This window comes from Ictalurus punctatus, chromosome 4 (genome assembly GCF_001660625.3).
Source record: "Ictalurus punctatus breed USDA103 chromosome 4, Coco_2.0, whole genome shotgun sequence".
Classification (NCBI taxonomy): domain Eukaryota; kingdom Metazoa; phylum Chordata; class Actinopteri; order Siluriformes; family Ictaluridae; genus Ictalurus; species Ictalurus punctatus.
In genome coordinates this window covers 23,047,947-23,072,162 of record NC_071284.1, presented here as the reverse complement: position 1 = coordinate 23,072,162, position 24,216 = coordinate 23,047,947, and the positions used below count along the sequence as shown (strand labels likewise).

General features: G+C 44.3%; 1 pseudogene; it reads left to right on the top strand.

Annotated features, from left to right (window-relative positions):
• The first annotated feature begins 270 nt into the window (after positions 1 to 270).
• The window catches only part of LOC108264342 (uncharacterized), a 45,496-nt pseudogene continuing 21,550 nt past the window's right edge, over positions 271 to 24,216 (top strand).

Genomic DNA, 24,216 nt, shown 5'->3' with positions numbered 1-24,216 from the left:
TTGTTCATTTAATCACTGTTATTTATTCATCCAGCTAAGAGTGGAACACTAGAGGGCGCACTGACTCCATCTCTCACTGTCTGTGATTACACACACACACACACATTCACGTCTCAGGGCAATTTATCACAGCCATATCATCTGCCATACCTGCATGTTTTTGTAAAGTGGGAGGAAACCCACATAGATACCGGAAGAAACTGGGGACTCTCTACCAGCTCTACCCACTGTACCACTGTGTCCCTTAGAAATTTGTCTTTTTTCATATTCTGAACAGCTCATTATGACTTTATGATTTGTGTGTGTGTAGTTCCTGCTCCTCTTACATCTGTGTTTATATAAAGTGGAGTGTGTGTGTGTGTGTGTGTGTGTGAGAGAGAGAGAGAGAGAGAGAGAGAGAGAGAGAGAGAGAGAGATTTTACACTCTTAAGAAGTTGTAGTTGAAACTCCACCTTTTCTGCTCCTGACTGTGGTCATATCAGGTGAGAGTGAAAGCAGGTAATTTTTGTGACGAGAAAAACATGAAGCTCTTTGGAACAGAATCGCAGTGAGTACATGAATATAAATCTGTAATATGTGAGTGTTAGGATTATTTACTAAATGAAGATCTTTTCTGTCTAAACTTACACACTTTACTCTTTATTCAGTAACGCGGTGTGACGCAGTAACTTAACCTGAGGGAAGTTAACGGACCTGTGTCTCCGTTATTTGTTAGAGAATTAATCATTTTAATATTCATTATAACAATTCCTGACATATTTCCACTATATTTTCTTCTTTCTCTCGAACAAACACAATAAGCAGCAATAAAGACAAACACAACGCTGTTTCCCAAGGGGGTTGCCATCATTCCAGATGTGGGAGGGATGGGGGGCAACAGAATTCCTGAACACACACACACGCACACACACACACACACACACACACACAGAGCGCCATTTTAGACTGAAATGCTGAAATGTCGGAGGATCTCTAAACCATTCGTGTCAGATCGGAGAATGTAATATATTTTAATGTATATTGGATTGGACTGATAAAAACCATTTCCTGAAACCGTTCATTTAGCTGAAAAGTTTTACGGTGTCCGCGAGCTCCTACACAACCAAAACAACTTAACTTATAAATAAAGTAACAAAACGAGCAAACAGCAGTTCACAGTATTTATAAGTTTACAGTTTAAATGGTTTTATATTTACACTATAAAGCATTAAGCCAAATAAAAACACATTTATTAAAAACATTTTAATAAATTATTATTATTATTATTATTATTATTATTATTATTATTATTATTATTATATGCACACACACACATCTTGGAGAGAAGAGAAGAGCTCACGTTGTTCTGGTGAGGTTCTTTGAAACAAGCCGGGTGTGTACGGCGTGGCCAACAACAGCCTTGCATCCTCGTCGAAGAACGCTACAAATGGTGTCAGAAGTAAAATAATTGAAGACAGTTGTGAGGTACACTCGCTGATTTAAGTTTGAGCATTAGCCACGCAGCTGCTATCTGCCGCTGGAGAGGATGGATAATTCAGTTCGTGGTAAGATGGAGGAAGATGATGAATATGCCGGAGTGAGTGCAGCAAGTAATCTGGGTCATGCCACTGTAGCCGGTCCATCCTGCTTAGCCCTGTTACACCACGATCAGTGGTATCTGTTACACCACGATCAGTTCATCAGAGCCCTTTCCCCAGCAGAGCTGCGCATTCATACACAGCTTGCATGCCCACATGATTTGTCTGAGGCCCTGGAGTTAACACTGGAGAGGAAAATGTCAGTTGAGATGACCATGCAGGGTGGACAAAGGACTCCACCACCAACGTCAGGGAAGTTGTAAGCAGTGAAATGGCAACACAAAAACCAGAGTGGCTGGATGAGATTACAGAGATGATTCGGGGGTTGGCTGTGCCTCTGCCCAAGTGACAGAAAACACAAACCTGTCTTTGCTGGGGTGTGGTCAGCTGGGTCACCTGGTTAGAGAATGCCCTGACCAGGCTAAAGTAGTGGGAAACAGAAATGGGGTGCAGTAGGTGGGACACTGCAGACCTAAAAACCAATGTCCCGCGCATCACCAGAACTCACTGCCAGGCCTGATGAACATGTGATAGTGGTGGTGGGCAGAATGGCATATCAGACTTTTGCCACATTCCCATCTGTATTGAGGGAATTTCATGCAAGCTCTAGTAGACACAGGGTGTGCAGTTACAGTGGTTCACTCAGATGTGGTGCCAGAAGGGACACAGTTGAAGGGCACGATGGTTCAGCTCTGCACAGTGGCTGGTGAGCTAGCTCCCATGAAAGGGAGAGGTTTGTTGACATTGACTGTGGGGGGCAAGAACATTCAGCATCTCGTGTGGATAACTGAAGTGCAGGGCAGTTGTATTCTGGGCTTGGACTTTCTGAGAGACCATGGCTGTCAGTTAGACCTAGCCAATACCACATTGAGTTGCAACAGTGATCAGCTGGTAAGGATGAGGCCACCTGAAGTCTGTCACGCAGATGGACTGACAGCTGGGTCCTGGATATGCCAACTGGGGGACAGAGAAAGACAGAGTAGAGTCACCCATTACGTCCCAACCAAAGCCACTGTCACCACACACATGGCCAAAAGACTGTGGGGAAAAGGGGCTGGGGTCTTCGCCTGGGGGAGAGGGGAGGAACATGGCAGCTCTGCAGGAGATAATGCAAAGGAGCTCCGGGGACCTGACATGGGGCAGCAGGCACAATTGTGGCAGCTGTTGATGGAATTTCAGTATTGCTTTGCATGTGATGACAGGGAGCTGGGGCAAACCCACTTGGTGCAGCATGACATTGACACAGGGGATGCTGTGCCCATATGTCAGCGGGATGCTATGCCCATATGTCAGCAGCCAAAACGTCTGCCCCTGAGGTGACAGGAGGTGGTGGAGCAGGCTCTGGTAAAGTTGCAGAGTGCTGGTATAATAGATCCTTCAAAGAGCTCCTGGGCATTCCCAGTGGTCATGGTTCCTAAGAAGAGGGGTGAGTGGCATTTTTGTGTCAACTGTTGGAGGCTTGATGCAGTTACTCGGAAAGACTAATACCCTAACCCTATTCCACATGTGGATGAATGCTTGGATCTTGTGGCTGGCTCTTGCTGGTTGTCCTCATTAGACTTGAAGAGAGGGTATTGGCAGGTTCTGAAGACAGCTTTCTGTATGGATAAAGATCTGTGACAATTTAAAGTCGTTTGGTTCTGCTGTTGTAATGCACCTGCCACATTTGAATGCTTAATGGAAAGAGTGCTGGAGGGCATTCCGTGACATCAATGTCTTGTCTGTCTGGATGACATACTGGCACATGGGAGCTCATTCCACTCAGTGGTAACAGCCTTGAGAGTAGTGCTGGAGAGAATCAGGGCAGCAGGTTTGAAGCTAGATCCTAATAAGTGCTGGTTTTTGAGCATGGAAGTGACATTCTTGGGGCATCAGATAGGGAGTGACCAGATACATCAGCAAGTGCATTGATGATGTCACGTTCTGCTGATGACTGTGGAGGTGCGTACACTGCTGAGGACCTGAGACTCCACCTTCAGGGCAGTTGACAATGCGGCCCTAAGAACAGTAAGGGCCAAACTGTCCCTGGCCATCAGAGAGGCAAAGCGCGCACATGCCCATAAAATCCACAGTCACTTCACGGTTAGCGGTGACTCGTAGTGCATGTGACAAGGCATTCAGGCAATCAGCAACTACAGGACATCACCCACCTGTGACTGTGATGCCTCCCTTCCAGATCCACTGAACAGCTTCTACGCTCGGTTCGAGGCACAGAATGATGTGGCAGCGAGGAAGACCACCCCTCCTCCCAATCACCAGGTGCTGTGTCTAACCACGGCTGATGTGAAGAAAACTCTACACCGAGCCAACCCACGGAAGGCTGCTGGACCAGACAACATTCCTGGCAGAGTGCTCAGAGCTGTGCAGATCAGCTGGCAAATGTTCTCACTAACATCTTCAACATCTCCTTGAGCAGCGCTGTCGTTCCAACATGCTTCAAGGCTACCACCATTGTCCCCATGCCAAATAAGTCTTCAGTGTCCTGCCGCAATGACTACCGTCCCATTGTACTCATATCTGTCATCATGAAGTGCTTCGAGAGGCTCGTCATGAGGCACATCAAGACCCTGCAGTCGCACTCACTGGACCCGCTGCAGTTCGCGTATTGCCCCAACCACTCAATGGATGATGCCATCGCCACCATCCTACATCTGGCCCTCATCCACCTGGACAAAAAGAACACCTATGTACAAATGCCGTTCATAGACTTCAGTTCAGCCTTCAACACAATCATTACTCAGCACCTGACTGGAAAGCTGAACCTACTGGACCTGAACACTGCTGGCTCAAATTTAGCCTATTACCCAAAAACACTTAAAATTCAACATAGAAGCAAATACTCACATCTACCTCTGAACCCAGTTGGAGATAGAAAAAAGACACCAGCCGTGAGTGAGAAGAAGCAAGGGTCCAGATTTATTGGTTCCATTCCACCACACGAGATCCACACCGATGAGAATTCTCAGAGGTGATCTGACACCCGGAGCTCAAGCTCCAGTATTTATACTGTATTTACACAGTGGATAACCAATATATTTCAAAAAGACTATGATATCAATACCAATAGGGTTAAAAAAGAGCTCATCTACATTACCATTATGTTTTGAAAAAGGCCTTTCCAATTTACCATTAGGTTCTGAAAAAGGGCTTTCCAAGTTACCATTATGTTTTGGAAAAGGGCTTTCCAAGTTACCATTAGATTCAAAAGTGGAGAGACAAAACAATTTAGAGTGACCTTGGTCTCACTATTATCTCGCGAGGCGGGGGCAGCTTGACTCAGCTACCCTTATAAATGGCTCCTCATGGGTTTCTCTTAAAATTAAGGCCTTCCTTGCGAGACAAGAATCTTCACCATCTGAATTATGAGTAAGTTACATTTTTCTGTATTTCTAGTTTATAATTTATTTTCATATTTGCCCTATATCTCTATTTTATATATAGTTATACTGCTTGCAAAATGGTTTACTGTACTTCCTACTTCAATATCATTATATTACCCTTCTACTATCCTACATATCCTACTACTCTTTATTTTTATATTTTATTATTCTAAGATATTACCCTTATAATATCTTAATACTCCTTTTTATTATTCTTATAAAGTTATAATGTTATGTGTGTGAGAGAGAGAGACAGAGAGAGTGTGTGTGTGTGTTATGTCTACATGCCCACCCTTGACTGTATGAGTGTGTGTGTGTGTTAGCACTCCTCAGCTATTAATAAACCATAGTGTGTTACTCTTAAAAGATCTTAAAGTGTGAATCCAATTCGTCAATATCTGCCTAATACCGCTTCTGTGTGTCTAGGTGCCCGTCGTCTTTTCTTCTTCTCCCCTTTACTGGATACTAGGTCTCCTTCATGTTTATTTCATGTCATTTTTATCCACAACATTTCCCCCCTCTGAGGCTATAAAGCCTCATACACTGCCTTAATTAAGCGGGTATCTGTGGAGAAACTGGTTCTGCCGCACCCCATGGCCCCGCTAGCTGTCGGAGGATTACTCTAACGAAGCCATAATCCCTGCGCTCGTCCTCGTAATCAAATGGGTCCCTTACAGTAACCACTTCTACGCTACACAGATCAGAATAGGAACTGAGGAGGTTTTGTAGACCTGGTGGGAGACGTGCTAGCGTTGTGCGCCCCGGGGCTTCATAGTAGATTGGCAGCTGGAGAATGAGCCTTAGGACCCCCCTACGTCCACTTTGCACCGGACCCATGTAGATGTACCTAGCCATAACTCTTAACCCTTAACTTACTTCTCCTTTCAACTATATATATATATATATATATATATATTATTTCGAATCTAGCTACCTTGATTATACGTTTGTTTGCCTACATCGATTATAAGCGTGATTAACTGAGTTCCCCTAATCATTCATTACTACTACTACTGCCATCGCTAGTTTAAGTATGAGTGGCCACTACAGTAACTACTTGATTGGATCTTTCTCAACTAGGCCTGTCAGCCCACAGTTTTGTATTTGTCGGGACCTGCAGAGTCTTGCTTCCTCCCAAAAAACAAACCCCAATCCTTCGCAGTCAGGGGTGGGTGAAAAAACCTCCTATGAGGAAAAATTCCCACCCTGCCAGCACTATGTGCTCGACAGCACCATTATACTTTTCTCGTGCCTGATTACGTCACACTTTGTTGCACATCACAGGTCATACCCCATCACATATCATATCACATATCACAACATTTTATAACAATCGACATGACAGTCTCTATCGGCAGTATCTCTCTGTATTCTGGTTGTCTTCGGCTCAAGCACTTTACGTAGTGTAGAGAACCACCCTTTGGGGAGAGGTTAGGCTAGCACTTACACCCAGGGTATGGATCATCACATCTTCTTCTCACCCCTCAGGGTTCAGTAGATCTGCAACACAGATGAACACATACAAAACACCAATAGGTCCCGTTTTTCTCGGATAGGCCCAGTTGGCCACTACCTTGTACAAACGGGTCCTTGCACTCCCTTGCACTGTCCTCGTCAGTCCTGGCTCATGTCCCGTCTCATGTTCTCGTAGACCCCCCCGGTCTCGCTGGTGTTGCTGCTGTCGCTGCTCATTGTCTCCCGTCGCATGGTCTCGATCACCACCCCCCGTTGAGTTGGTAACTCCTCACCCTTAACAATGTACTGGCCAGAAAAGGAGGCGGAGGACATCACCATCCACCGTGCGCAGGGGATCACACAGCAGGCCACCAGACCCACAAGGAGAAGGAGGGCGAGCAGGGACACTCCCAAGCAGGTCAGGGCAGCAGTCCAATCTCCAGAAAGAAACCAGGAGAGACACGGCGGGAGGCGGAGACTAGACCCAAAGCCGGAGTTAGCCGCTTGCTCCGCCTGGAGGGCCTGTAGTTGACCCAGGACCTTGGAGAGAGCACCCTTGTGAACCAGTGTGCAAAGGGATTGCAGCACAGCACTCGGGACCAATCATTGCACTGACACCCTCCTCAGGGGCACGCATCTGGTCCAGGACAAAACGGTTCTGAGCAGCCATGAGGGAAGTGGCATGGAGCTGATCACGGACCAGTCCGAGAGCACTCACCGAGTAGTTAATGAAGCGTTGCTCGTTGTACCACACGTAATTAATCCATGCCACGTTGCGGTTGATCTGCACGGCCAGGAGCAAAATAGATGCTACATCACTGCCAATGGCCTCCATGGCTCTGTAGCGAGCAGGAACGCCAACGGGGGTGCCCCCAAAGTCAAGATGGACGGTCTCATCAGCGGCCCAGTCAGAATAGCTCGCTGCACCAGCGTCACGAACATACTGAGTCCACAGGGCCACGTCACGGCATGAACGGGACCGGCTGGATGACGGCTGGTCAGCCACCAACAAAACACGGGTCTTACCGTCCAACCTAACCGGGGCGCAGCACCCCTGCCATTCCGCAGGCAAAGTCTGGCGTACACGTTGGCCCCCACAAAACCAGAAAACATCCGCAAGGGGAACAGTACCAACACTAAGATCAGGTAGGGGAATTGTCACACTGGGGGTGCATGGGGATGAATCACAAACAGAGAGGGTCTCAATTTGCAAATCATTAGTGAATAGGGAGACATTACATCGGGCAGACACGTTTCCCACAGGATATACGCCAACAGAGGAGCAGAGGCAGATGGGAAAGAACAAGGGCAGAGACGGTTGGACGCGGACAAAAGTCGACACTTGAGTGGAAACAGGGTGAAACAGGCATGAGGAGCTTGCATTGTACATCCACGATGGGCCAAAGTCAGCAGAAAGGGCCCCAAGGAGGCACACAGTAGGACACAAAAAATCAACATAATAGGGGGTGGTGAGGCATTCCGTGAGGTTCCCCATAGCCAGCATAAAATGGGGGGTGAGGCTACGATCATGACATACGAGACACGAGCGATCCGTCACAGATCAAGCAGTATGGACCATCCATGCCAGATACATGTTACTCTGCTCCTCCGTAAGCGAGGTGTTATCGGTGGAGATTGAATAGTATTGTAATTTCATTAATTTATGTGCGATCGGAGTTGACACTGGGGCAATGAGGAGGGGGTGGAGAGCCCGGGATGCGAAAGGTGACCCTGTACTATCATGGTAAGAATACGCCGTAGCTGAGCAAAGGAACGGTAGCCACAGGTGGCCAATAGTGGGCAGCTCAAAGGAGCACCTACTCGTCTGTGCCCTACCAGTAATTCTAAGATGTCCCACGTGAATCTCCACAGATCGAGCTTGGGAGAAAGTGAATGAGGCCAAATAGGGACTTCTGCCAATCAGGGACTCTTCATGGGCGAGTCTAAGGAGAGCTAATGTGCACATCGAGCTACGTGAACCTACAGTTAAGCCAGGGGCCGTCCAGGATCGAACATGCCTAATACGGGGATAGGGGGCTGTGCGGGAAATAGCAGCCAATTATGGGCGTAACGTGTTATAGGAATCCAGGGCATTATTGAAGGTATGAATAGTCCTTCTGGACATTGGGTCGTAGAAAAAGAAAAAGAGTGCTATTAGTCCTGCTGCAAAAATCACCCTACCCCCATATGTGCTACTATTCTGCGGAGCTCGTGCCACCGGTCCCCTCCGGAACCGGTGGTAGGGGAGTGTGCAAGGATTCATGCGGAGACTGAAGTTCAGGAGTAAGCCCAGGTAAGCTCAACTGTGCTTCTAGGGACTGCAGCGTATCCAAGTCAAGCAAAGCGGGGTCGTCAAGGTCCTGACAGAGAGTGGCAAGCGTAGACAGAAAATCCTCCTCCGTTAGGGTTACAAATTCCTGTGGGCTGGTAACTACGACACCCGTCACTTCTACTCGGGGCGAGAGAACAAGGTCCATATCATAGTACGGAGGGGAGAGAAGCGGAGAGCCGGTTGGGCTAATGGTATCAGACTGAGCCGGTCTATCTAGTTTTTCCACAGCCCGCCGCTTAGTCTGGGCTCGAGTGCCGTAGGCAGGGCTCAGGGATGCATCCGAATCACTGTCACTATCGGTGAACACCGCTGCCCCAATGGGCTGCCTTGTACTGACTAGACCTGAGCTCTATGGTTGTTCATCGGTAGTGTCTTGCAGTAGCGGTCCCTTACCTGGTTCGGCGCGGCTGCAGTGGTTCAAGTGATACCAGTAATTCCTCCCCTCAACTTTCACAGCCGTGGGGGTTGCAGCAACCAGGGTGAAGGGTCCTTCCCGACGACCCGCAAGGGGGCTCTTCCTCTTGAAAACACATATACCTGGTCCCTGGGTGCCACTAGATGCACGTCCTCCCGTACCTTGTTCTCTCCATGGACTGCCTCACGAACCTGTGAATACAAATGTCTATGGATTTGGGTGAGGGTTCACACATAATCCTGCATTTCGTCTTCCAATTGTGCCAAAGACGGCCCTGTGTATGGACCTCGGGTGAACGCCATGGGCATTGGGCGCCCAGTAAGCATTTCATGAGGAGTCAAGTGCGTCATACGATTGGTCTGTGAACGCATCTTCATCAGTGCCAGTGGTAAGGCTTGGACCCAGTTTAGGCGAGAGCTCTCGCATATTTTTGCCAGTTTACTTAGTAGGGTACCATTCACTCGTTCCACCATGCTCTGGGATTGAGGATGATATACGCAACCTAGCTTATGATCTACCCCCAAGGCAGATGGAACATTGTCGATGACGTTATTCACAAAGTGGGTGCCGTTGTCCGAACTCAGAAAATCTGGAATACCGAACTGGGGAATGACCTCGCGACATAAATATTTAGCCGTGGCCATCGTGTCTTCCTTGGAAGTCGCACTTGCTTCCACCCACCTGCTGAAGAGGTCTACTATTACTAGAATGTAATGCTTCCCTTCTTACCGGTTGTCTGCTCCCATGTCTACATAGTCCATCATTATATGCCAGAAAGGTCCCGTCGGCGGTGGAATATGTCCTAAAGGGGCAGTAAAGTTCTTTCGCACATTGTTCTTGATACACACATTACATCTTTTCAACGCATAGTCCACCATACTGGCCAGAAATGGGGACCACCATTCCTGGCGGATTTTTCAGATAGTTTCGGTCCTATGGGCGTGATCCAAGCCATGGGCTTCTTTGATCAAGAGCGGGAGGTAACAGGCTGGGGCTATACACAACCCCTCTATGCTGCGACACAATCCAGTACCCGCCTCTTTTTTCGCCCCCCGTTTTATCCACACCAATATTTCAGCCACACCTGCGGTGTTCTGTAGCTCCACTAAGTGGGCCACATTGTCTTCCTGTGGATGCCGCAGCTGACTCTCCCCGGGCTGAGTTAGGGCCATCATCTGCGCAGGCACTACGGCAGCTTTCTTTGCTGCCTCATCCGCCAGTGCGTTCCATTTAGTGATAAAGGAATCATCAGTCTTATGTGCCCTGCATTTTACTATAGCTAATTTTGTGGGCAATGTCATAGCATATACTAAATCTGAAATCGCTTCCCCGTGGGTCACGGGGGACGCTGCCCGCTGGAATCCCCTTTGAGCCCATATTGGTCCAAACACATGGCAGACTCCATGAGCATAGGCCGAATCCGTATACATAGTGCAACTATCATTACGGCCCAAATTACATGCAGCTGTCAACGCCCGTAGTTCAGCTAGCTGGGCCGAGCAGGGTTGGGGAAGGGGAACACTCATCACCACCTCAAACGTCGCCGGGTTTCGTCGTGCTTCTACTACTGCCAACCCAGCCTTATTGCCCATATCGGTACGATAACAGGAACCATCCACAAAATACGTATGCTTAGCATTATCAATAGGGCAGTTCTCCAAATCCGAACGCGCTTTCAAAAATTTCTCTGATTCCGCTACGCACTCATGGGGTACACCATCTATCGGGGTTACCAGTTTATCGGCCGGATTCACCGTGGTGCACCGTTCTATAGTGAGCTCTGGGGCTAACAGAATGGAGTCATACCCCGTTCGACGGGAGTTCGTTATCACAAAGGTCTGACTCGTTAGGAGCGCATGCAGTGCATGGGTCGTATATAATGTAACTGGGTACCCCATGGTGATTGAGGACACTTTCTGATATGCAAATGCGGCCGCTGCCAAAGAACGATAACAGGGTGGCATCCCTTTTTCTACGTTATCAAGAGCCGTGCTGTAATAGGCGATGGCCTGTTTTTCCATCCCTTGTTGCTGCTGAGTTAGGACGGCCGATGCGTACCCCTTTCTTTTGGATACATAGAGGTGAAACGGTTTGCTATAGTCTGGGTTAGCCAATGCAGGAGCGGTCATTAAGGCCATTTTAATATCTGCGAGTGCGGCTAGAGCTTCAGGAGTCCAGACGAGGGGGGCACTTGGCTGTGATTGGTCTCCTGCCTTAATCATGTCCCGTAATGTTTGAACCCTTAGTGCGAACTCACATATCCATGGGCGACTGAACCCCGCCATTCCAAAAATGCCAACATCTGTCGTACGGTGGCTGGCTGTGGGGCCTTGCGTATGGCCTCTACATGCTTTGGCGCTATAGTACGGCTTTCTCCCTCTAACACACGACCTAGGTATTCCACTTTTTGTCTACAAAATTGCAACTTTTCTTTACTCACTTTGTGGCCATTTTCGGCCAACATTCTTAGGACCTTTAGTGAGTCGTGCTGGCATTGTTCTTTGGACGCACTACAAATCAAAAGGTCGTCGACATATTGCAAGATGGTGCTACGGCACTCCAGGGCTGAGAGGTCTTGAGCCAGTACCTGATTAAATATGGATGGGCTTTCACAGTATCCCTGCGGAAGTCTAGTGTATGTGTACTTCATACGTGAAAGCAAACAAATGCTGTGAGTCTGGGTGCAGTGGCATGCTAAAAAATGCTGAGCATAGGTCTATGACAGTATACCATTTGGTCCCTTCTGGAATGTTCGACAATAGGGTGTGTGGGTCTGGCACTACTGGTGTTTCAGGTATCACGATTTGGTTAATAGCACGCAAATCATGTACTAGCCTCCACTTCTCTGAGTCAGGTTTTCTAACTGGAAAAATGGGGGTATTGCACTGACTTCGCATGGAGATTAGCACTCCGGCCTCTGCCAATCCATGTATTGTGGGCCGTATGCCTTCTCTAGCTTGCGCTGACAACGGATACTGTTTCTGGTAGGGCAACCTTGCATTCTCTTTTACCTTAATCTGAGCTAGGTCGGCGGATTTAACAAGCCCTACGTCGGTCGGATGTTTTGTCCATAGCTGTTCTGGAACAGTTTTCAGTATTTCCTCATTTTCCTGATCTTTTGCTGCCTTAACTGCCATTTGCAAACCACTTCGGTCCGTGCTCGTGCATATGCAGACACTAGTGGCCACGGCGGTGTCAACTGCTGTTATTGAGATTCGCACAAACTTTCCATCAGGCGACTTGTGCAAAGATGGATTGGTAGTTGGCTTCCACTCTTTTACTTCTTTCGCCTGCCTTACCATTGGCCCTACATCTTCCGGTTCAAGGCCTTTGGTGACAATGAGTGTGACATGGGGCGCTGTCCCTTCCAGCTGATACCAGTTTGTGATTCTCTCTGGGAGCTTGATCATAGCCGCCACTCCCTGTGGGCCGCTTATTATTTCCATGGTTTTAATGTCCATTACTTGTCCCTATTCCATGTCTTCCCAAAGCTGAGCATATTCCTGGTCTCGTCCACCGTCATCATATTTAATAGTGCAATGTAAAGGGGCCTCCATCTCTATGCAATCAGGCCGCATGTACTGTAACCATGGTTTCCATTCTGCGTATCTGAGTCCCGGGTTAGATGGATCGGACATCACCAACCAGTATACCATCCTCACATTACGGGCGGTGCTAGGTGGCTCGTGCAACAGTAGGTATTGTGTGGATATTGATTTAGGGAATGTCACCCAAATCCCAGTCGCCTCGCACTGTATCTGAGCTCCCAACTTACACAGGGCATCACGTCCCAGTAGGTTAACAGGCGCTCCTGGCGAATATAACAGGGGTGCTTGTATTGTCACGCCATCCAGAGTTAATTCTTGAGGCTCGGTGAATCGTAAGGTCTGTATTTTTCCTGAGAAGCCCATAGTTTTAATTGCCTTACAGGTGAGGGGGAGCTGTGAACCTTCTTTCCCTATGCTTGAATATGGAGCTCCAGTGTCGATCATAAAGGGCGCTCGCAAGGTATTTCCGATCATCACTGTAACAGTTGGCTCTTGTTCTGGGTGCAGTGTGGTGACGGACTGCATCAGCTCCCCCCCGGGCTTCTCTAGGCCTCCTCAACTCTGGCTGGGTCCCGGCTCCCCATAGGGGCCATACATGGGGCCACCTGGGGGTACTGGGGGTAGCGGTTGACACCGAGGTGGCATTCCATAGCTCTCCGGCGCTTTCGGTCCAAGCACCTGACCTCTTCTTTCAGCCCTATCCACGCGGTCTCCCCAAGTTGGTCGTTGGACACGTGGACAATTTCTCCTGAAGTGGCTAGGGTCACCGCATCCCCAACACCCTTCAGCTGCCATATTTGGTCTTTGCAAAACTCGACCCCGTCTGTATCCTCGTCCCCTCCCCCAGGCGGGTTGCGTCCCCGGGTACATGGGGGTCCTCATTTGATATATGTAATCCATCTGGGTGGGGTGCAGCATAGTAGTTATGTGTGGGACTTGTGGTTGTGGGTGGGCCTGGTATCCACTGGCCAGCAGCAAAGGGTCAGCTGTGCTGAGGCTGCCGCTTGTGGATGGGGCACCATTACTGCCGCTTGTTTAATGTGTTCCTTCCTCCGTTCCTTCTCTTCCTGTTTAGTCCTGGTCAGTTCGCCGAGCTGTGCTTTATAGAGTTGGGTCATTAAGGTTTCAGTGGCATCTTTAGCTTCTTTTTTCAGCTTTCTGTGTTGCTCCACGTGATGGGTCACATGTGCCAGAAATGAGCCCCATTCCATTGCGTTGAGCCCCACCACTTCCTCTAATTTCTGCTGTAGCTCGCCAGGGAGAGCCTTCTTCAACAGCAGTTTGAACAGTCCCACACTTGCCACCGAATCGTCCCATTTGGCACCCGTTTCATCCCACCATTTGTCTTGAAACTCTTGTATGAAGGTTATCACGTTTTCTTCGTCTTTCAGTTTTATATTTTCGAGCTTCCCAGGGTCCATCTTAGCCAGAAACATATTCCTTACAGCGTCCCATATTTCTTGTCGGTACAGGCCAAACGGGATGCCGTCAGCCTTGGGGTCGTCCATCAAATCCCTGTGTTCTGCCCTATCGGAAATCTCTTCAGCCCGTCCCTTGCCCACTGTTTGGCAGAGAATGGCTTTGATATCGCCAATCGCCAGGTGCTGTCCTGATGTTTTTTCCTCAAACTGTGTAATCCTTTTCTGCCCCCCTTCACACATGTTGGGTAGTCGTTGGATCAGGCCTGTTAGGTCCATGAAACTCCAGGGTGCATAATGTAGGGCTTTTCCTTTAACCATGAGGGGCATCTGACCTGGGGGTGACCACCCAACCTGATTAAGGCTGAGCTCCGACTGGGAGCGGGAATGCGCTAAGTACGCTGTGATACCAGGTTGGAATCTCACTGGGGGCCTCAGGCTTGCCCTGCTCCGTAGTGCTCTAGCTTCACTAGGCTCCATCTTCATCAGGTGGGAGTCCTCCTCTTCACTGACGTCTTGTTCAACTTTTCCTTCGTTCTCTGTTTCAGTCCCCTCGCTCTCAGTCCCCCCGTGTTCGTCCAGATCCATGTCTGAACTCACTTGCTTCTTCTTCTGCTGGTGGTATATTAGGACCTTTGAGGCCTTACTCAGGCTCTTCACATGTTTCCTACTGACTGGTTCAGTGCTCTTCTCGACCTCTGTGATTTTGATGATTCTCCCAAATGGGGCTTGTGCGCATACTTATTTTTCACAGCCGTCGCCATTTGGAATGCTTGACCTGCAAGATTTTCCAATTCATCCATTTTACCCATGCCATATGATATGCCCTCCAATTCCTTATCCTCCTCGATAGCATATGGGGAGAGCACCATAACCCCCTCTATATGGACCACCCGCCCCACATTGTCTCTCGGCTCCCCTTTTTCTCCTCCTCTGGTATGTGTAGCCCCTCGTGCTCCGTTTTCACCCTCGTGCCCTCTCTCACTCCTACGACCTTCTTGACTTTCACTGGTCCTATGCTCCTCCTGCTCCTATATTTCCTCCAGTTTCTTGTTTCTCTGCTTGTGCACCATCGGCCGTGACCCTGGCCTCGGGGTGCTAGTGCTGGTGGGAATCTCCCCGTGCTCCGGCCACCCCGGAGTGTGGGTCCAGTTTTTCATATACTCCTGTAGTTCCCTGTCCCTCTCTTTGTTGCCTATGTGTGGGAGGTCCAGCCGTGGGCTTTCGCTCTTGACCGGGGTTCTATCCTCGTATCCGGGGTTCTATCCTTTGGTAGGTTCTCCATCCTCCCACATGCGATGCCTCATTCTTTGGTATCCGGTGAATGTTCCCTGTATGTCCACCTCGGTTTCCTTCCATTCATCTTCTCTGTCCTCCAGGTCTTGCATCATGTAGAGCCCGGCAAGTGGGGCACCACTTCCGACAGGTCTCACTGGAGGGCGGTACTGAGGGTTATATGGGGGCGGGGCCTCGGCCCATTCTTTCTGAATGGCCTCTTTTATCTTTTTTCCTAGACTTGCTTCCCTTTCTTCTTTCTTCCGTACCATCGCCTCTACTCGTTCTCTCTGCCGTCTATCCTTCTCCTTCTCCTCCTTCCCTGCGTTCACAAACCAGTCCACTATCTTCTCTGTCTTCACACATTTCTCCCTCACTCTCAAGCCTTTTTTCTGTTCATTCCATACAGCTAATCTCTCTTTCATTATCTGGCATAGCTGTCCATCAAGAGTACCTTCCTCGGGCCATTTCCACTCACCACTGGTCTTCTCACTCCATTTTTTACAATAATGCCTAATGTCCTTCTCATCTGTACAGTGTTTGCTTATCACCCTCTCTATCGGGCTCATCTCTTTCTTACATTCAGCCATAACTCTGGTCATGTCTCACACCTCTCAGCCCTTAGAGTCTTTTGTACATGCCCCCCCAAATCCCCTAAGTTATCCCTCACAGCCAAATGTTTTCCTCCTACCTTGTCCTGCTGTTCCGGCCTGCTTAGCCTATCTGGTACCGATTTATGCCTGCTTTTCCCTTCCGTCCGTACTCGGTCCAGCCAGCTGCCCTAGGGACTCACATACACTCAGAGTACATACATTCAATTAATTAAGATGATTAATTAATCAATTAAGATGATTCAATTAATCTTATGATTCTTAAGTTTAACTTTAGGTAATTCACACAGCCTCACACAACGGCCAATCTGGCAATTCTTACATGTTTACAATGTTCTTAGACATAATATTTACAACCCCTATTCAATATTACCCAATTTTGGGGCCTGTACTTTTTCACTTATCATAAGTGTTTTCGGGAAGGAATACAACAGGGGAAAAATTATTTTAAATTAAATTATATTATTATTATTTGTCATTTAACTGACCAACACATTCATAATTTATGGAATATAAATAAAAGGTCCCAATAGACTGACTCACTCATTTCTCAACAATTTTGTTATATATTACAGGTCTAGAAGTTCTTATTTACACAATGGGCAGTCTGACAGATGTCTAAAATATTTACAATGTTCTTGCATGCTCCCCCAATTTTTAAAACACTCAAAGAGCAGTTATTGATACCAAAGAAATTATAATACACACAGTCACACCCGACTCACAGAAAGTCTGTACCAGATTAAAAAATTTTTTTTTTAAAAATCTCACAATGTTCTGTGTTACCCAGCTCAATCTGAAGAGCGCACACACACACACATTTTTTTCCCCCCTTCCACACAGACGGCAGGCCTGCCGCGCAGATGATAACAGATAGGAACACACACACACCACTCCTTTTTATAAACAACGCCCGCAAGCTCACATACACATATTATATTCACACACTATTACACATATTTATTTTATTACATACACACAATTGTGGTCTCAGAGTATAAAGCGCCTTCACACCAGCTCCGTATGTATGAAGCTTACAGTCATATAAATTAAATGCAACTTTCTCCAAAACTAATTTTTTTAAGGCTTATCCAACACACACATTTTCTTATGTATGGAGCTCATGTTCAGAGGACTAATGAATACATTTTTCCCTGTCTCCAAATCTAAGTATCAGAGCTTATCGCACATGCATGCACGCTCTCACACCACACTCATATTATAAGCACACACGTTTGTTATTACACATTCCATTCATACACCAGGCACGCTGTTTTGCGCGACCCGGACTTATACCCCTCTCTATCCAGACCTGGACTGACTCAATCCAGCGGTATTAGGGGTCCCCCACCAATGCAGCCGCCACTTCTAATCTAGTAGCCGGCATCTGGGGTTTGAGGCCTCATATCCACCTAATTCCTATCCAGCCCTGGAATTTTTAACCAGCGGTATTGCAGGACTTTCACTCACACAACACATACAATTTCATTAAACAGTCTTATGAACCTTATTCATAGCCCCTATACAATTACAATTGGTTCACACTTCTCTTACCTCTTCTCACTCACCCAAGGTTCTTTTGGAGACCAACTTTAGTCTTTCTTCCCACCCTGGGGCTTCCCAATCGTAACAACAGACCACTACAACAGAGCTTTGAAATAACAGGCGTCTGCAATGCCTTCTTCCTACACGGCCTATCTGTTGCTTAGAGAGTGAAGTCCCACGGGAGAGATTACAGACATATAGATCTTAGCCCAGTCCCATCTGGGGTGCCAAATGCTGGCTCAAATTTAGCCTATTACCCAAAAACACTTAAAATTCAACATAGATGCAAATACTCACATCTACCTCTGAACCCAGTTGGAGATAGAAAAAAAGACACCAGCCGTGAGTGCAAAGAAGCAAGGGTCCAGATTTATTGGTTCCGTTCCACCACACGAGATCCACACCGATGAGAATTCTCAGAAGTGATCTGACACCCGGAGCTCAAGCTCCAGTATTTATACTGTATTTACACAGTAGATAACCAATATATTTCAAAAAGACTATGATATCAATATCAATAGGGTTAAAAAAGAGCTCATCTACATTACCATTATGTTTTGAAAAAGGCCTTTCCAATTTACCATTAGGTTCTGAAAAAGGGCTTTCCAAGTTACCATCAGATTCAAAAGTGGAGAGACAAAACAATTTAGAGTGACCTTGGTCTCACCATTATCTCGCGGGGCGGGGGCAGCTTGACTCAGCTACCCTTATAAATGGCTCCTCATGGTTTTCTCTTAAAATTAAGGCCTTCCTTGCGAGACAAGAATCTTCACCATCTGAATTATGAGTAAGTTACATTTTTCTGTATTTCTAGTTTATAATTTATTTTCATATTTGCCCTATATCTCTATTTTATATATAGTTATGCTGCTTGCAAAATGGTTTACTGTACTTCCTACTTCATAATATCATTATATTACCCTTCTACTATCCTACATATCCTACTACTCTTTATTTTTATATTTTATTATTCTAAGATATTACCCTTATAATATCTTAATACTCCTTTTTATTATTCTTATAAAGTTATAATGTTATGTGTGTGAGAGAGAGAGACAGAGAGAGTGTGTGTGTGTGCGTTATGTCTACATGCCCACCCTTGACTGTACAAGAGTGTATGTGTGTGTGTGTTAGCACTCCTCAGCTATTATACTTCTTTTTGACTTTTTGACTAATAAACCATAGTGTGTTACTCTTAAAAGATCTTAAAGTGTGAATCCAATTCGTCAATATCCGCCTAATACCGCTTCTGTGTGTCTAGGTGCCCGTCGTCTTTTCTTCTTCTCCCCTTTACTGGATACTGGGTCTCCCTCATGTTTATTTCATGTCATTTTTATCCACAACAACACCTCCATCTGCAACTTGATCCTGGACTTCCTGATCGGGAGACCTCAGTCAGTGCGGATTGCAGGATGCACCTGAGCTCAATTTTGAGTGTCAAGGCAAAGGCTGTGAATACTTATGTACATGTGCTTTTTTTGTTTTTTATTTTTAATAAATTTGCAAAGATTTCAAAAAACTTCTTTCACATTGTCATTATGGGGTATTGTTTGTAAAATTTTGAGGAAAATAATTAATTTAATCCATTTTGGATTAAGGCAGTAACATAACAAAATGTGGAAATAGTGAAGCGCTGTGAATACTTTCCGGATGCACTGTAAATTAGAACAGTAATTTGGTACACTGTAATTATTAAAGAAATTATTTAATAAAAGTGGTACTACAGTGGTCCTTGAAAATTTAGATTTTTCTATATTTCTGCATAAATACAACCTAAAATATCATCCGATTTAGTCCTAAAAGTAGATAAAGACAACCCAAATAAACAAAAGAGACAAAAAATACTATACGTGGTAATTTATTTATTGAGGAAAAGGATCCAATATTACATATCTGTGAGTGGCAAAAGTATGTGAACCTTTGTTTCAATATGAGGTGTGACCCCCTTGTGCAGCAATAACTGCAGATAAACCTTTGGGGTAACTGTTGATCAGTCCTAAACATTGGCTTGGAGGAATTTTAGCCTGTTCCTCAATACAGCACAGCTTCAACTCTGGGATGTTGGTGGGTTTCCTCAAATGAACTGCTTGCTTCAGGTCCTTCTACAGCATTTCTATTGGATTGAGGTCAGGACTTTGACTTGGCCATTCCAAAACATTAACTTTAACCATTCTTTGGTAGAACAACTTTTGTGCTTATGGTTGTTGTCTTGCTGCATGACCCACTATCTCTTTAGAAATGGCAGATGTCCTGACATTTTCCTTTAGAATTCGCTGGTATCATTCAGAATTAATTGTTCCATCAATGATGGCAAGTCGTCCTGGCCCAAATGCAGAAAAACAGGCCCAAACCATGATACTACCACCACCATGTTTCACAGATGGGATAAGGTTAGAATGCATATGCTGGAATGCAGTGTTTTCCTTTCTTGAAACATAACGGTTATTATTTAAACCAAAAAGTTTTAAGAGTAACAATGGTGTTGAATTTTCTCCATTTGTACATAGTCTGTGGATTGGTGGAGTCAAAACTCAATATAGATTTTTTTGTGACCTTTTCCATAATGATCAACAACAGCAACTCTTTTTCTGAGATCCTCAGAAATCTACTTTGTTCATGCCATGAAACACTTCCACAAACATGTGTTGTGAAGATCAGACTCTGATAGATCCCTGTTCTTTAAATAAAACAGGGCGCTCACTTACTCACACCTGATCATCATCCCATTGATTGAAAACAGCTGACTCTAATTTCACCTTCAAATTAACTGCTAATCCTAGATGTTCACATACTTTTGCCACTCACAGATATGTAATATTGGATCATTTTCCTCAATAAATGAATAAATTACTAAGTATAATTTATTTGCCTCATTTGTTTAATAGGGTTCTCTTTATCTACTTTTAGGACTTGTGTGAAAATCTGATGATGTTTTAGGTCATATTTATGCAGAAATATAGAAAATGGTTCACAAAGGTTCACAAACTTTCAAGCACCACTGTTTGCACACAACGGCTAGTAACAGGTGAATTCTTGCATTCTTTGCAATTCTTGCAAATTTTGTGCACTGTGAATGTCTCATTGAATTATTTACTCAACATATTTGTTAAAACGCTGAGTCGTTCACAAATAAAACGTCTTCTTATCCTAAAATGAGTATACCTACATATTTACTAAAAGACTTCAAAAAGAGTGCTTAAGCAGCGGTTTTTATCCCCTCTCATAACAGATCTACCATTTTTTAAATTTATTTTATCAACTACATAACCTACAGAATTAATTTTTCATTTAAAGGAAATAAGTTGTCCTGCAGGATAGATTAAGTACTTGGGAGCTTTTATTTTGGCAGGATGTGTGCAGGACTTTCCCCCTTGTGCAGCGAGTGTACTGGAAATTCTGGCATGTTTCTATTGTACTGAAGGCTCCATGCTAAACCCTATAGGAACATCCTGTAGAAAAAATAAAATCCTGCAGGATTCCTGTAGGGTTTCTTTTCGTAAGGGCATAAATACTGTGAATTGTTGTCGGTTTTGTTACTTATTTATTTAAAATGATCATTTTGAATAAAAGTTAAATTGCTGTGGTTGTGTAGGAGATTGCAGACGCTCGTTTTCCACTTTCGGCGGTGTTTCAAGGAAGGTTTCAAGGAGAATGGCCAGTTTACGTGAATTTATTGTGATTGTGATTTTTTTTTTTTTTTAAAGGGGAGGCGTGATGAGTGAAGTGGTTTCAAATTCGCAGAAGGTGATCAACATGTGTAAATTATGATTATTGATAACTGACACAATTAGCTACAACTTTTAACTTTTTCCCCCCAGAGTAGCCTACAGTTGGATCAGGGTTGGACATAATACACTGGTATCAATACAGTTAATACAAACACATGACTCTGATGACTTTCTTCACTCCTGTATTGTAACAAGTGTTTTCTTCAACACAGAGCTGAAATACTTTATCAGAGTCCTGTTACATTAATACATAAATATGTTACATTATCAGATCAATAATGCAAAATATAGGAAATCTTCCATATATACCATTTTCACTAATTTAGTCAAATGTTTTACATGTTCATTTAAACATTCATTGTATTGGTACAAGTGTATTTTTTAACATAGGAATGAAATAGGATTATTAATAGGTTTATTAATTTGATTAGTGCGATGTACAATACTTTTATTTTGAAATGTAATGTGCAGCCTTGACTCGCTTGTGGACCTGCTCTCTCCCCCTGCAAAGCAAATACATATCTTTATACATTTTCTGTCAATACTGTCAATAAGGAAGCTCATTGTTTGTGTGATTTATGTCAAACAACATAGATGTTTTGTGATATTCTTTATAGAGGGTATATTTTTACTCATTTTCTTAAAGTGAATATCACATGCCGAGATTTAGTTATCAGTTACTGATTCCCAAAAGCTTTTGATTCAAATAAAAAAATTCCAGGTTACTGTGTGGTGGTTAGGTTTTCTTTCTCTGTTTATACAAGTTTAATTCACTTAAACTGCCATGTAATTTAAGCTCATATTCAACTAAAGCATAGGCTGTTGGAGAAAGAAAGTAAATGTCAGTACTTAAATGATACTTTACAGACGTTTAAAGGAATTTACAGCCAAATAAAAATAACTTTTATATACCAGAAAGATAATTTCATATTCTTCTGTTCTTTTCTCACCAGGATCAAGCTAAGTTCATACTATAAAAACATCTGACTTTTTGATATAATGTTGGAGGAGTGTGAGAAACTCAGAATCTCTGAAATGAGTCTACAGGAGGAGCAGCACAAGATACAAAGGTAAGCATTAATAATGCAAACATATGATAAAATATTTCTGTATCTAGTATCTTTGCTGCATTTAAATGTTCTAACGGAGATAAATGTTATACATGGAGAAATGCCAAGTATCTTCAACTTTGTTACACATTACAGAACTTAATATTTTGACTTTATTTACATTTTGAAGCGTGTTTTTAGAAAAACATATTGAGAGACATTAAAAAAAATTGTTATTGTGAGACGCTTACTAAATTGTCAAATGTCAAAGCTAATACTGAGCTAGCAACATACAGTGGTAATGATCAAATGTGAGGGTTTTACATGTTATGTTCACATGCATGCTAACAGGAAATATAATATAATATAACTAGCTAGGAAAGGTGAGTTAATAAAACACAAGCAGACAGATGGTACACTGTAAAAACTGGTCAGAAATTCTGTGTGACAAAAACAGCAAGAGCCAAGATGTGTAAAGTTAAAAGAGAAAGACTAATAACTGAAAAAGGGAAGAGGTGAAACAGAGACCTCTGGTGGCAGTAATACAAATAATGGGGTGTGATGTGACCTATTCTTTATTTTTAATCTATATCTATTTATCTTTTATCTCAAAGCATAGTGGAAAAGATGTTACTGTGTTTCAGAAAGGGCAAATTATTGGCCCGTATTAAGCAAAAAAAAAAAAACAGCAACAAAAAAAAAACAACTAGGGAGATTGCTGAAATTCCTGGAATTGGATTAAGAACTGTCTAACGCATTATTAAAACCTGGAAGGAGAGTGGTGAATTGTAAACTTTGAGGAAGAAATGTGGTCGGAAAAATGAATGTTCGATATCTTGAATGATTGTGGTCTGAGATCTTTAAAATGGTTGGTTACATCATAAACTCGTAATGTTTAATAGTGAAAGTAAGAGCATTTCCACATGCACAATGCAACGAGAACTTTCAGGATTTGGACTAAACAGCTGTGAGGCCTGTGAGGCTAATCATATATATATATAAAAAAAAAGACTTAAATTATCTAGGAAGCATAAAGATTGGACCGTAGAGCAATGGAAAACGTCATGTGATCTGATGAGTCCAGATGTTTTATAGCAAATAATCTGAATGAAACTTAATAATCTTTTTCACACCAAGTGTAAGTGCAGACAGTGTGTCTAGATATTTCTTCGTTTTCCAGTGCCTTTTGGCTAGTTTCAGGACTTATCTGTGGTTTTTGTGACACAGGTGGGATGTAGTAAAATATGTGTGCTTTGTTTGTTTTGTTTCCCTGTGTCGGTGTAATGCTAGTATCATATAAACAATTTGCCGTGCAGCTACAGGTTATAAAATCATGACATCTTTGTAGATTATGATTTTGAATGAAGTACACAATGTATATAAAGAGTGTATTCGTGATTTCAGTGGATTTCTTTGGAGTTAATGCTTCACTCACAAAGTCCTTTGCATCAAATCACTGAGGAAGTTTTGTTTGTATGGATTTTTAAAGGTGTTATCAGAGGGGAATCTAAAAGCATCATCACTCTGTTTTATAAATAAATTGCTAAAACACATTTCTCTTTACTATTTAGTGAAACTGTGGAAAGGTCAAATTCTCCTGAACCCAGCTGTGTGTCCTTGAAGAGTGACCGGTCAATGCTGGAGCCACTCACCATTAAAGATGGAACAGCCTCAACAGAAAGGTATTCCTCTCTCTTGCTCATATCTAACTTAGGATTTGAGAAGTTTAAATAGAGTGTGAGAGAGAAGTATTTTACAGAAGAAACTCCTGAATTATATCCTACAGAATGTTATCTTCAGTTTGCTTTCTCAGGACCACGGTACACTGGACTATATAAAGTACAAACACACAACTTTGTGTTTTATTTATCTTTTTTTTATTA